Raw genomic sequence first — 12,468 nt, 5'->3', positions numbered from 1 at the left:
CCTATGCAGAGTCTAATGGCTTGGCCATTCATACATACAAGAAATTACAACATGCTCATCACGGGACTCTTTCAAAACCACAAACTCTCCTCAGAGCTCTTTCATGATAAACCCCTACTAAGAGTGTCACTATAACCAACACAAAGGGATATGCTCCTCACAGCATCTGATGCGGCGTGGGGAAACTATGAGACAGATTGTGATCTCCTGACACAGATGAAACTCCCATGGAAGTCAGGGACTGAGGAAGGCCTTCAAGATTAGGCATCATATCCCTTTATTTCCACAATGGAGGCATTTGTGTATATCTCGGAGCACCACTTTGTCAGGAATATTCAGGCCCAATCTCTTAGGATTTTATCACAAGTCTCATGATACTGGGTGTGTTTCTGAAGGCCCCAGGAATCCTGGTGTCAGGTGAGTGTGTGAGAACCTCAGCTTTCATTTAAAAAAAAAACCAAAAAACCACCAGTAGGTTTCTGACCTTCATGGTTGGAGGGAGAAGCTTGAAAATGTGAAACCTCAAGAAGCAGAAAACAAAAGGCCAGTAAAAAGAATCCCAAATTTATTATTTTTAAAACCTCTTGGTTTTGAAGCCAATCTCCTGATTTTGCGGGGCCTGACCCATGGTTTTTGAATGTTTGGGGCTAGTCACACTGATCGTGGCCTCCATTTGTGTGGGTGCCATTAATTGCCACCCCCAACAAATGCAGGCCTAAATATTAGCAGTTAGAGGTCCAACTCCCTGCTTGTACTTGCAAATCACACAGGTAAGTGCTACTTCTCAGGGAGGGCAAAAATGTGGGCAAATTATATGAGAGTGCCAAACAGACTGGATTGTTACTTAGCTCAAAATCATGCTTACTGGCTTTTGAGGGCAAAGTAAGGCCTTGAAGTAAAATATTTAACAAAAGTCACAAATTATATTAAATGGCAATTAATCTCACACTTTTTTTGTCTCCAGGGCAAAGCGGCTGTTTGCTCCATATGATGCTTCAGGCCTTACGGATCACTGACTCTCCATCCATTAGGACTTTGGGCAAATAGCAATTCCCTAGAAGTAGTTTAAAACCAAGGGAACTAAACTCTGATGTATTAGTGTTGCCTCCCACAAATCCAGACTGTGATCCATCAATTACCTAGCTGGTTAGTCCCTTCCTTCATCCTTTTACAATCTAAATGGCACATTTTATAGTTACCATTAAGTGATGTGATCAACATCACTTATCTACAAAAAGAGAACCAAGTCTTGATTTAAAATTAAGTGCTGCATTTTGCCATATTCTTTATATGTAGCCAACAGAATAATTGCAGTGACATAAAAGCTAATCACACATCTCCACAATTAGGCCTCCCTCCTAGCACTGTGATTGTCCTTATGTACATTGATGAAAAATTACTTCCATCTCAAAATTACCATCACATGCCCATCTTTTTCAATATCTTGGGATAAAAAGCGTTCTTTTCACATCAACCGGCTATTGTAAAAGAGCTTGATAATAACAGACAATAAAGTATATACAGCACGGTATTTTTCTTTCCTCTTGATGTGTGGGTATTTTTCAGGCACTGATATTTCCCTAGAATCCTGTGCATACGTCCCCAGAGAATAATAGAGGAGGTGTCTCTTTTTCACTGGGACGGGTGTGTCTGCATATGCATCGTCCCCCAAGGATCTGTGCTGCTTGTCGATTGTTGCTGTAATTGGCCTAACTCTGCTGCCGCTGAACTCAATAGTAAAAACTCCCATTGACTTCAGTTAGGCCAACACAGTGCCTTTGAAACTCCCGCTCCAGAACCTGAATCTCTCCTCTTATTGCCTCTATCTCCCAAGCATACCCTGTGTGACTCATCCGTGCCTAGGGTAGCCACCTGAGAATGCCAAGGTCAGGGCAGGCTGTAAAAGGAGAGCAGATGCTCCCAACACCTGTGGGTGACACTGAAGTCAGACTCCCCAACCAGCCATAAACAGTGCTTCTGATTCCCCACACTGGTTATCAAGAAGCCAAAATAAAATATACACAGTCCCCTTTACTGCATTTCAGTCTCTGGCTCTCAATCAGCCACTAGGTCCAGTAAAGAGACCAGTTATTTAAAACTCTATGCTCTTTACCAAAAAGGTTCCTCCTGACCCTAAAGGGTCAGCCACAGTACCAGATCAATATAAGTTTAGATCTTACCCAAAACACCATGCTGCCAGCCAATCCTCTAGTAAATAAAACTAAAGGTTTATTATAAAAAGAAAGAAACAAACTATAAGAGAAATGTTAAAGGATTAAAGCATTCAGATACATACAAATGATTTGAAAGTCCATATATATCAGGTTTCTAATAGAATTATGGAGTTTGCAGGCTTGTACAGTCCCTCTGGTATACATCCTGGATGGGTCTCAGTCCTTTTGTTTCACAGCTTCAGTTTGGTTGTAGATGAGTTGATCCAGAGGTAGGATGAAGACCAAAAACTGACTGAAGACAAAATGGATGTGGTGCAGCTGCCTTTTATGTCCCTTAGTCTTTGCCATGCTGCTTGTGGAAATTTACAGGAATAAGATGGAGTCCAGGGTCACATGAGTAAGTCCCGGTGACTGATCAGGTATATCCCTGGCTTCTCCCCCTCGGCCCCCTGTACCTGTGAATTTCTTAATGGGCCATTAAGCAGGTGCTAGTGCTGCAGCCATCCTGTCTGTGGTGTCACCCAGACACAGCACAATTTGAAATACAGATATAAACATATCCATACCTTCCATTACACATATAACACATGAACATAAACATTATCATCTTACTTAGCACATTATAGCCTTTCTGATGGTACCTGACATGGCATATCTCATATGAATTATTATGATTCTGATGTATTGATGTTAAATAACATAATAAATGCTCCCCTCCCCCCCCACCCCAAATCCAGCCAGCGTGACACCCGCAACACTAGATTGGTGTAAAAGGGAGCAATCAGAGCACCTGAATACACCTCAAAGGCCCCCCTAATCAAGCCAGTGTCACACCCTGTCCCCTCCCCCTCTCAACCTCACACCTTTTCCAGGGTCCCCCCAGAGCCATGCAGCACCCTTGCTCTCCTCCTGCTGCCCCCTCATTCATACCCATGCCAAGGCTCTCCTTGAGTGGGGTCCTCCCTTCGCTTGGCTCCAGTGCTATCCTGTCAGGCTGCATACATCTCCAAACCCACTGCTGCTGAACTGAACTGGGTTTATGCCATTGAGTTGGATGGGAGCAGGATCAGACCCTTCCACTGAAGCTCCTTGGGACAGGGTCTAAGGACCAAATTCAGCCCTGGTGTTAAGGGGCACATCTCCCACGGAAAGGAATGAGTCTTGCATTCAGTTACCCCAGGGCTCTAGCTGAGCCTGTTCAGTAAAGGGCTGTGTGCACATACAGTGTAACAGAGGTAATGAATAATCCCTATCCTCAGTGAGACAACAGCAGACAGAAAGAATCCGTCCCTCTGGCCTTGGGAGGAGCATCCTAGGGGAAAGAGACATCTTCCAGGCAGAGGAGCTTGGCCCTGTTTTTGGTGGTTTTTGGCTGGCTCTAGGAGAAGCATAGTTTTCTCTGCGCCCCTGGGATGTCGTTCCACCTCCACCAGTTTTTTGCAGTTCCTGTATTTGAATGTCAGCTGCAGGAATACAAAGGAAAGCACTCAGTCTATTACTATAACCCTTTCTTGCTTTGGTCAGAGACGGGCAGGAAATTAGATGGTCTCTTCTGTCTATATATGTGCATCCATTGACTTGAGACATGTGGGAGAGGAGCACTGCGAACATAACTCCCAGCGCAGCCATGTCAAGGAAACTTCACTTCTCATCTCTGAGCAGTGTTTATTGGATGTTAATATTTTTAATAAAAATTTCCCCCTGCAACTGACAGCCTATTAAGGGCAAAATTTTGCTCTCAGATTCACATGGCAAAGCAGCTGACTCAGACATTCTGTCCCCCCTAATGTTCCAGGCAAGTTGGGAGAATAGAACATCAAGTGGTAATCACTCTCTGGACCTAAGAGTGGGAGCTTCCAGCTTTTCTGTTGTCAGAGGAGGACCTGGCTCCTAGCAGCTGGAGATGGAAAAGATCTATTAGATCTCCAAATCTGTGGGATTTTATAATACCTCAACAGAGAATATATTCCATATTAAACTGGTTTTGTGTTTGAATTTAGCTTAAAGGAACTTGATGAAGATGGACCAGGCTCAGGGCTCTGCTTTAAAGAAATAATTTTTGACAAATTAAGATTTTTATACTTTTTTTTTTTATGATGTTAATTACCTGAAGATGAATGACTGGTGGTTATTTTAATATATGATATTTTTACGATCCTTATTTTGGTAACATTTATTTATTCACCACTCTGGACTTGAGCAGGATTTCACACAGGCTGAGGTGCCAAGGAACTCTAGAAAATCACAGCTGGTGCCTATCTGCCTCTTTAGGCACACAAATACCTTTGCAACTGTGTTACACCCCACCCATGCTACAATTAGGGTTATGTCTACACTGCAGCACTAATTTGAATTAGCTTAATTCGACTTTCAGAAACCGATTTATAGAAAGCGCTGCAGACTGTCCACACTTCAGAGTTTTTGCTGGTTTTTTGCATCCCCACTGACCAGCCTTAATTCAAATTAGAAAGCAGTGCAATGTGGGAAGCTATCCCACAGTGCAACTAACCACGGAGGCTGTTGTGAGGAGTGTCATCGTCCCAGGATGCAGCACTGCTTCTCCCCCCCTCCCCCCCCAAACAAACAGGAAAAGGATTTTCATGCTGTGCTGTTTTGTACTCCCCTGATCGCCATTGCTGCAGAAACATGGAGCCGGCTGACCTGTGCTCTCTTTTTGACCGTGACAAATATATCACGGTTTACCCTGGATTACTTTAGAACTTGAGCAAGAATGCGAAGAATAGTGATCTATGCCTCCGTAGATGCCATCATACAAGAGATCCAGCAGAACAATGACCCTGTATATTGCTTGCCTTTGATTTTTCTCTCCACCAAACCAACCCCCCCCACCTGTATGTTGTTTTCCTTTAATGATCATCCCAAAAACCTCTCTATACTGCTTGCCTTTGATTTTTCCCTCTGCCAAACCAACCCCCCCACCTGTATGCTGTTTGCCTTTTTAATGCTACCCCCACCACATCCTGTATATTGCTTGCATTTGATTTTTCCCTTCACCAACCCACACACTGTATGTTGTTTGTCTTTATTAATCATCCCACCACCCAAGCCCATTCGATATCTGTGCCTGAGAATTCCCTCCTGACATACATATGATTTAATAAAGAAACATTGTGGAATGATGCAAACCTTTATTTATTTACATTTAAGTAATGGGGGAAGGGGAGGGGAGTTCTTTCACTGTCTCCAGGGGTAGGGTGGTAGCTTGCTGGCCAGCACTCAGCATGGCTGCTGCAGCTTTCTGCTCACATCCGGGGTGGAGGTAAGCACGTAATGCCTCCTGGACAATCTCCTCCAAGACCTATTGGGGGCTGGGGAGGGGGAAGGTGGCATAGCCATCTGTTGAGGAGCATTATTGAGGGGCTGCAGCAGGACTCTGTCTACAAGATGCTGTAGAATCTGACTGGTCCCACATGAGTTGCAGCATCTCCAGCGTGGTGCTGCAATCATTGTCCTGCATTTGTCCCATGTTATGGGACAAGGTCAGTCACCTCTCTCTTTGCTCTGTCTGTGCGGATGCTGAGGTGTTCAGGAGGTCCGCAAACATGTCATCTCTCTCTTTTTTTCTTTTTTTTCCCCTTTTTCTAATCTGAGACAGTCTGCCAGCAGCACTTCTTAATGGTGGGTCCACTGCCGAGGTGTCTGTAGAATGAAAGATAAACAACAAGGGAGCCACAGTAAGCATATTAATACAGTGATACAAATGTTTCCATTTCACTGATGGAAAGGTGATATAATGTATCCACAAGTAGCACTATGAATAAACTCTTAAGAAAGTATCAATTTCCATGATTAGCCATTGAAACAATGTAGCAAAAATTTCCTCTCACTGCTGGCATTTAAAAGGCATTCACTGCGGGAGGAGGGGGTGGTGGTGAAATCTTTCAAACCCTTAAAGAGACAAACTGCAGAGGGCTTGCTGGGCATTTAAAACCCATTCACCATGTGGGGAGAGGGGGTGGTGAAATCTTTCAAATCCTTAAAGAAACAAACTTCAAAGGGCTTGTTGTGGGGGGGAGGTGATCGCAGCTTGGATTTTAAACCCATTCATTGCGTGGTGAGTGTGTGGGGGAGAGGGATGCTGGCTGTCTTGCTTGCAGAGAAGAATCCTACCGTGCAGTGAGGGACAAGGCAGCCCTCCCCTGAAAACTTTTTTCAAGCGAGGGAGGGATAACAGATTACATACATTAAATTTTCAACGTGATATCAACAGATGATAAACGTAATGTTTTTTAAACACACAAAACAAACGTTGAGCCCTGCATAAGCACCCATAGCAGTCAACGAAACGCATGAAATCCCCCTTGCCCTCCAAACAATGTGCAAGGACAGAAATGCTAATAAGAAAGAAAACTCACCAGATGTGCCTTCCACAGGATCATTTGTGCTGTCTTGTGTGCTGGTGGACTGCTTGGGGGTCAGGAATAACTCCTCAGACCAGACCAGACCAGACCTCACCTCACCTCACCTCACCTCCATGCTGGAGCACATTTGGGCTTTGCAGTAGCCATGATAAAGACAGTGGGAAAACTCTCTCCACACTGGCAGCAAACACACAAAATGAAGATTCAAATTTTCCCGGGGCACTTGAGCAGAGGGAACTTTGAAATGGGGCATTATGGGATAGCTTCCAGAGGCCAATTAATTCAAATTAAGACCAATTGTATCTACACTGACACTAATTCAAATGAACAAATTCAAATTAGGCACTACGCCACTTGCAGAGGTGGTCTTATTAATTCAACTTTAAAGGCTCTTTAATTCAAATGAACAATGCTCAAGTGTAGATGCAGGAGTAATTAATTCAAATTAAGGGACTTTAATTCAAATTAAGCTGCCAGTGTAGACCAGGCCTCAGAGTACAGGTTTCTAACTCCAGTAAATGCCCAGGTTAATGCACATACACCCATCAGAGGGTGACTGGCCCCTGTAAATGAAGCAGGTCCAGGCTCCCTGCGACAGAACAGGAATTCCCAGTTTGGCCAATTAAGAGGGTGGGGGTAGCACCTGAGAGCTATAAATGATCAGGGAGTGAGACCCAGTTAGGGAGTCTTAGTGAGTTAGAGCAGTCTGGTTCAGTCAGGAGTGGTTGAGAGCTAGGGTGACCAGATAGTAAGTGCCAAAAATTCGGATGGGGTTGGGGGGTAATAGGTGCAATATAAGACAAAACCCCAAATATCAGGATTGTTCCTATAAAATCAGGACATCTGGTTACCCTAGTGAGAACTGCTAAAGGCTAGGGAAGGTTGGAGGAGGTTGTCCTGGAAGGAAGCAGAAAGGTGTTTCCTGGGAGAAGGCTGAAGACCAGAGAGCAGTGCAGGGCCTTTCTTGCTGACACCTCCAGGGTTGGAGAGCTGGACACAGGGGAACAGTGCTCCAGTCCCAGGGTAAGGGTGGTTTCCTATCAAAGAGGATGTGAGGGTTCCCACTGCGAAGAGGGAGTTGTACTCCAGCTGGAAGGCGTGGGATGGCTGTCCTGGTAGAGGGGTAGATAAGGACTGAGTGGGGGTGTGGTGGAAGACACTGGAATGTGGTATGTGTTACAGAGAGGGCTGAGAGCAGCAGAGAGAGATGCCTGCTGGCTCTTGGAGCTAGAGGGGTGAAGCTGGGGTTAAAGAAGGCTGTGCCGGGGTGCGGGGAGGGACGCTGGGGCTGTGCCGGGGTGCGGGGAGGGACGCTGGGGCTGTGCCGGAGAGCCGGGGTGTTTGGGCTTGTGTGCACGGGGCTTTATTCTGTTAAAAAAATTAATCCCACCAGAGCCATTTGCACTATTTGGACTATTTCTGGTGACTCAAAAGAAGGAAAACTGAGGCAGGTGCACTTGTTGTGCTGCAGCCTGTTGCCGGAGCAGAGCACTCTGGGTGGGCCACCCTATGACACACATCCCCATTACAATTCCACTGCCCAGTCCCCCAAAAGGGACTAAAGCTGATTGGCCAAAGGACACAGATTTTGATGGGAAGTTCGGTGAGGATGGCCCTGTGAGGACCTTCACTATCCCATCCCATTGGTTTGTAGGAGTTTGCACCTCCGTTTTTTTACTTGGTGCTGATATTGATTTGAAGGTTACTCAAGCACCAAATCATCTCTTCTCAGCGGTTTGTGTACGTACACGCAAGGGTCACTGCAGCAATATCCTGGAGGCTGAAGTGCTCTGCTTATCCATAGCACTGGCAGATACTGTGCATGCTTTCCCCATGCTGCCCTGCAGAGGGCTTTAGAATGAGGCCTTGGCTTCCTATGGCAAGTGACAACATGGGTCTTCTTAGTGCCCATGGGTGTGGTGTTTTCTGTGATGCCCCAGGAAGTGGGCTGAGACTCAATTCATATGGGGCAACGTGACTGTTCACAACTGGTAAGCCAATGTCTAGATACTACTGACCTGGATGGGCTTTGAACTATAGCAATGAGCTGTTATCATTCTCCTATCACCCATTCCCCCTATGTATCCTAGGGGTACCTCATTGACCTCAGAGCACTAGGTGCTCTGCACTTTGACAGCCAGGACCCTTATTCAGGTGCCATATGGATTTAGCAGCTTAACTTTAGGCCCCTGCTCCTGAAAATCTCTGCTTGTATCTTTTCGTCCTATTTCAGCAAGAAAATAGCCAGACCAGGGAAGATCCGCTAGCCGTTTCCCAGTGAGCATGGCCTTGATCTGCATGAGAAATGCAGAGCAATAGAATCCGTCTGCAGAGACTGAGTACTCTCTATCTTAAAAGGCACAGTTTTGGAACCCTAGCGTAGTGCACATTTCCCATTGGAAGTCTATAGGGTAGGATCAAAGAGATGTTGTAATCAGAAAAGTGACTGTCACAATGACATTGGGCAGATCCAAGCAAAAACCACTGCTGCTGTGAACTCCACCTGCATTCAGGTAATCAACTTTGTGCCTCTTACGCAGATGCCAGTAATAAAAACTCTCCCATTGGACAGTCTTTGGGGGCAGTGTGAGGCAGAGCAGAACAAAGCTAAGGTGCTCAGCAGGACCAATAGGAACTCAAACTTGTTTGTGTCTATGGAATAAGCAGATCCAACTCCAAGACACAACAGAGAGCAGAAACGTGGGGTCGGAGTATCATATTTGACTATAAAAGCACCTGACGTAGCATTGTAATATCGTGTTGGTAGCATTGCAGAACATTGTTACGACTGCTGAGTTGTTAATGCTGCTAGTGCTGCTGTTCTTGGAGCCCCAGTGTTAGCTGCACTAGCAGAAAGTGCAGCATGTTGATTCAGCAGACCTCAATGTTTCCTAAAGAAAGACCACTGGCTCAATTCAGTAGCAAAGACACTTGGCTAGCTTTATTGTCAGCAAAGCATGGTACTAGCGGCCTGCCGATGGGTCAAAGGGACACTAACACATGTATGCTCATGACAAGGTAAAGGCTCAGTCAGCATAACAGGATGCTGTCCCCTAGGCCAATACAAAGATTCCCCTCCTATGACTTCTCCTTTTAGACATTAATACAAACAAGTTACGTGTTACACTCTAGATGTCGTTGGTTACCACCCTTGTACCTACTAGTTCAAATAAAGCATCCTCATCCATTATCTTGTCAATCCATCCTTCTCTTACAAGGGGTCGGTGTGTTCCTGGACCATCTCTTGGGAATTAGTTTATGCCGTTACTTGAGAATTCTGAGTGTTCTTGTGCTATCCACTCCAGACTGGAATGTGCTTAGCCAATACCTAGTGTGTTACTATGTAGCCAAGGCTAACTCTGGTTCATACTCGTAGTTATGCCTAAGGCTCCAACAAGGCCAATAATGTGTGTCAGTGCTTTGCAAACAGAGATGAGCGCGATCTTGCAGTCTGGATCCGGACTTCATTGCAACTGTGGGGTGACAAATGCAGGGTTTTGGTTCTATGCATTAGACAGGGACCTGTCCAGAAATTTGGATTTGGATATTCACAGGGCACCCATTGCTGTAGTATCTTCCCTTCCCTAAGGGCTGGGGGATGATTTGGTTCAGACCCACCCCTATTTTGCTGGGCTCTTATAATTCTTAATGCTATGAAAACATTTCCAATAAAATCTCAGTAAACAGAAAAGCACGAGGCAGAGCTTATGCAAACAAGCCCCTCGCCTCCTGCTTGCGTTACCACAACACCTGCTCCATGAATTTTGTTTTTAATCTCCCATCTGTGGCAGACCAATTAGTTTTCCTGGCCAACAGTCCCTCCTGCCCAGGGATAAAGCACAGCATTCCCTGTACTGCAGTGGAGGAGGGTATGGTTTGAGATCCCGTTGCCTCAATCTGAGCAGGATTGGGCCTGTTGTCAGGCAGATTGCTAATTTTGCTGTACAAGAGAAGAGAGAAAAAATCATATAAATATTCTGCTTGAATCATAGTTCACGGAACCCGTAGGCTAATCAACACTTTCTAAGAGAAAATCAGTGGAGAGCTAGCCAAGCAAAACTCTGGTTACCCATTGCCGTGGGTTCTGCAGGCATTTTTGAACATCCATCACGGCCATTTTCAGACCAGATGTGCCCAGAGGCACTCCTGGGCTGAGATAGATTTGGTAAAGGAGGGGGCGGAGAGTCAAGGAGCAAGTTACACCTTCCTGATTAGCAAGGTGCATTTGCACTAACCCTCGCCCAGTGGCCTAAGTTAGAGAAGGCTGGGGTCTGTGCTAACATGTGAACTGACTGATTGCTGTGGGACCTTTCACCAGGTTGAGATTTGGTGGAGTGCATGCATGCTTTGTCCTACCTCCAACACACACCTAGCTGGTGTAGGAGCCAGCTATGCCACTTCATGCCAATGGGAGCTCCCTTATGCTGGAAGAATTTAGGACCAGAATCCATCCCATCGTGCCACCTGAATGCCACAGAATAACCCGAACAAAGGTAGGAAATCTGGGCCATTTTTTTGAAAGGTGCTCTGCATCAAGCTAGTTTTAAACCCAGAATCTAATCTGAAGAGAAATGTGTTCAGGATCTTTTCAAAATGTCAATGAAAAGAATTTCATATTAAAAGAAAAAAATTCCTTTGCAGAGCGATGAATACCGACAACAGCTGTGTGCGCTGGTGCATCAGAACCTGGCAGCGAAAAACTGAAGAGAAGCTGTTGCCCCTTTTTCCTGAGAAGGGAGCCAATATTTGGGGCCTTGCAAGTTTGTTTCCATGAGGATGAGAAATTATATGAATCAGGTGCATTCTAGGTGCAGTCTTGTTTATCTACAAATAACATACCCACACAGTTCTGTTTCCCTGAACACAATGGAAACAAACAGCAGGCAGCTTCCTTGCCGAGATATCCTCAAGTCTGCCACTACAGTGAGCTCTGTGGCCAAGAAGCTCTATCCCTCTGCTTCCATTCAGTGTCAATGCTCACAACCACTTCTGGGCTTTTTTTTGCCTCCAACACACACAGCCTGCCACTGAACTGGGTTTGCAGCCAAAGGAACCTCTGTTAATCTACAGACATTAGCTCTTACCTTCCATGCAGCCTGGGGTGCTGGAAGGTCGCCACCATTGTCTGCAGCTGTTTTTAGCTACATAAAGGAGATTGCTCTTTCTGTTGAGCCTGAAAGTGAGGTCTATGATTGTCTTTAGATCTCAGACTCAAGGCTGACATTACACCTTTCAGCATAACAAGCAAAAGTGAAACTGACTAGCCCAGTTTGCCTGCCCAACCAGAGTGACACAAACAAGGAAAATAAGAGCATAGTTGAAGAAGGGAGAATTAGATTCAGATTTTGAGACTCAATTGTAATATTCAAAGACGGTATTAATAATATAGTAAAAAAATAGTGGTCAGCTCCTCAGCTCCATGTTGGTCCAATAAAGTTAAGCCTGAAAATCCAGCAATGCTGCCGGAATACATGATTCAGGTGTGGGGAAAATATATGAATGTCAAGCACTGTAATTCCAATTAAAAAACCATGAGCCAGGTCTCAAAAAATCGTGAGCTTGGCTTAAATATCACAAGATTTAAAAAGCAATAAATGTGGGGTTCTTTATTTGCCTTCTATTTTTTGAGCCTTTAAGGTTCACATTTTCAACCTTTTATCTTCAACCACAAGGGATGGGAACTTGGTTTATTTTCCTTTGAACGAATGCTCAGAGTCTTATGTAATCACCTGACTCCGGAAGCTAGAGCTTGAAGAAAAACACCAAGTATTGTGAGACTTGGGATAAAATCATGAGAATTGGTGTCCTGCCCAAAGCACAGCACTTTGACTGCCTTAGCCACTACACACTGCATCCATTCTGCTATATATGAGACCTTCCATGTCTGCTGAAGGTCAGGGTTTTTCTGTCTG

The 12,468-nt window shown here is 45.1% G+C and overlaps 2 long non-coding RNA genes across 3 annotated transcripts; both read left to right on the top strand.

Annotated features, from left to right (window-relative positions):
* The first annotated feature begins 732 nt into the window (after positions 1 to 732).
* On the top strand, positions 733 to 1,143 carry LOC137165235 (uncharacterized). The gene is made up of 2 exons (XR_010923306.1): positions 733 to 770; positions 965 to 1,143. It is a non-coding gene; the product is annotated as an uncharacterized lncRNA (long non-coding RNA).
* A 6,119-nt stretch (positions 1,144 to 7,262) lies between these two features.
* On the top strand, positions 7,263 to 12,202 carry LOC137165529 (uncharacterized). Of its 2 annotated transcripts, none has more exons than XR_010923407.1 (3): positions 7,263 to 7,304; positions 10,875 to 11,049; positions 11,198 to 12,202. It is a non-coding gene; the product is annotated as an uncharacterized lncRNA (long non-coding RNA). The 2 variants fall into 2 exon arrangements; XR_010923406.1 differs by lacking the exon at positions 7,263 to 7,304 and adding an exon at positions 7,444 to 7,579.
* Positions 12,203 to 12,468: the final 266 nt, after the last annotated feature.

The sequence above is a fragment of the Emydura macquarii genome, unplaced genomic scaffold, assembly GCF_026122565.2.
Source record: "Emydura macquarii macquarii isolate MOO-44397 ecotype Brisbane River unplaced genomic scaffold, CSIRO-AGI_Emac_v2 contig_2768, whole genome shotgun sequence".
NCBI classification, from domain to species: Eukaryota; Metazoa; Chordata; order Testudines; family Chelidae; genus Emydura; species Emydura macquarii.
This window is presented reverse-complemented; position numbering and strand designations above follow the sequence as displayed.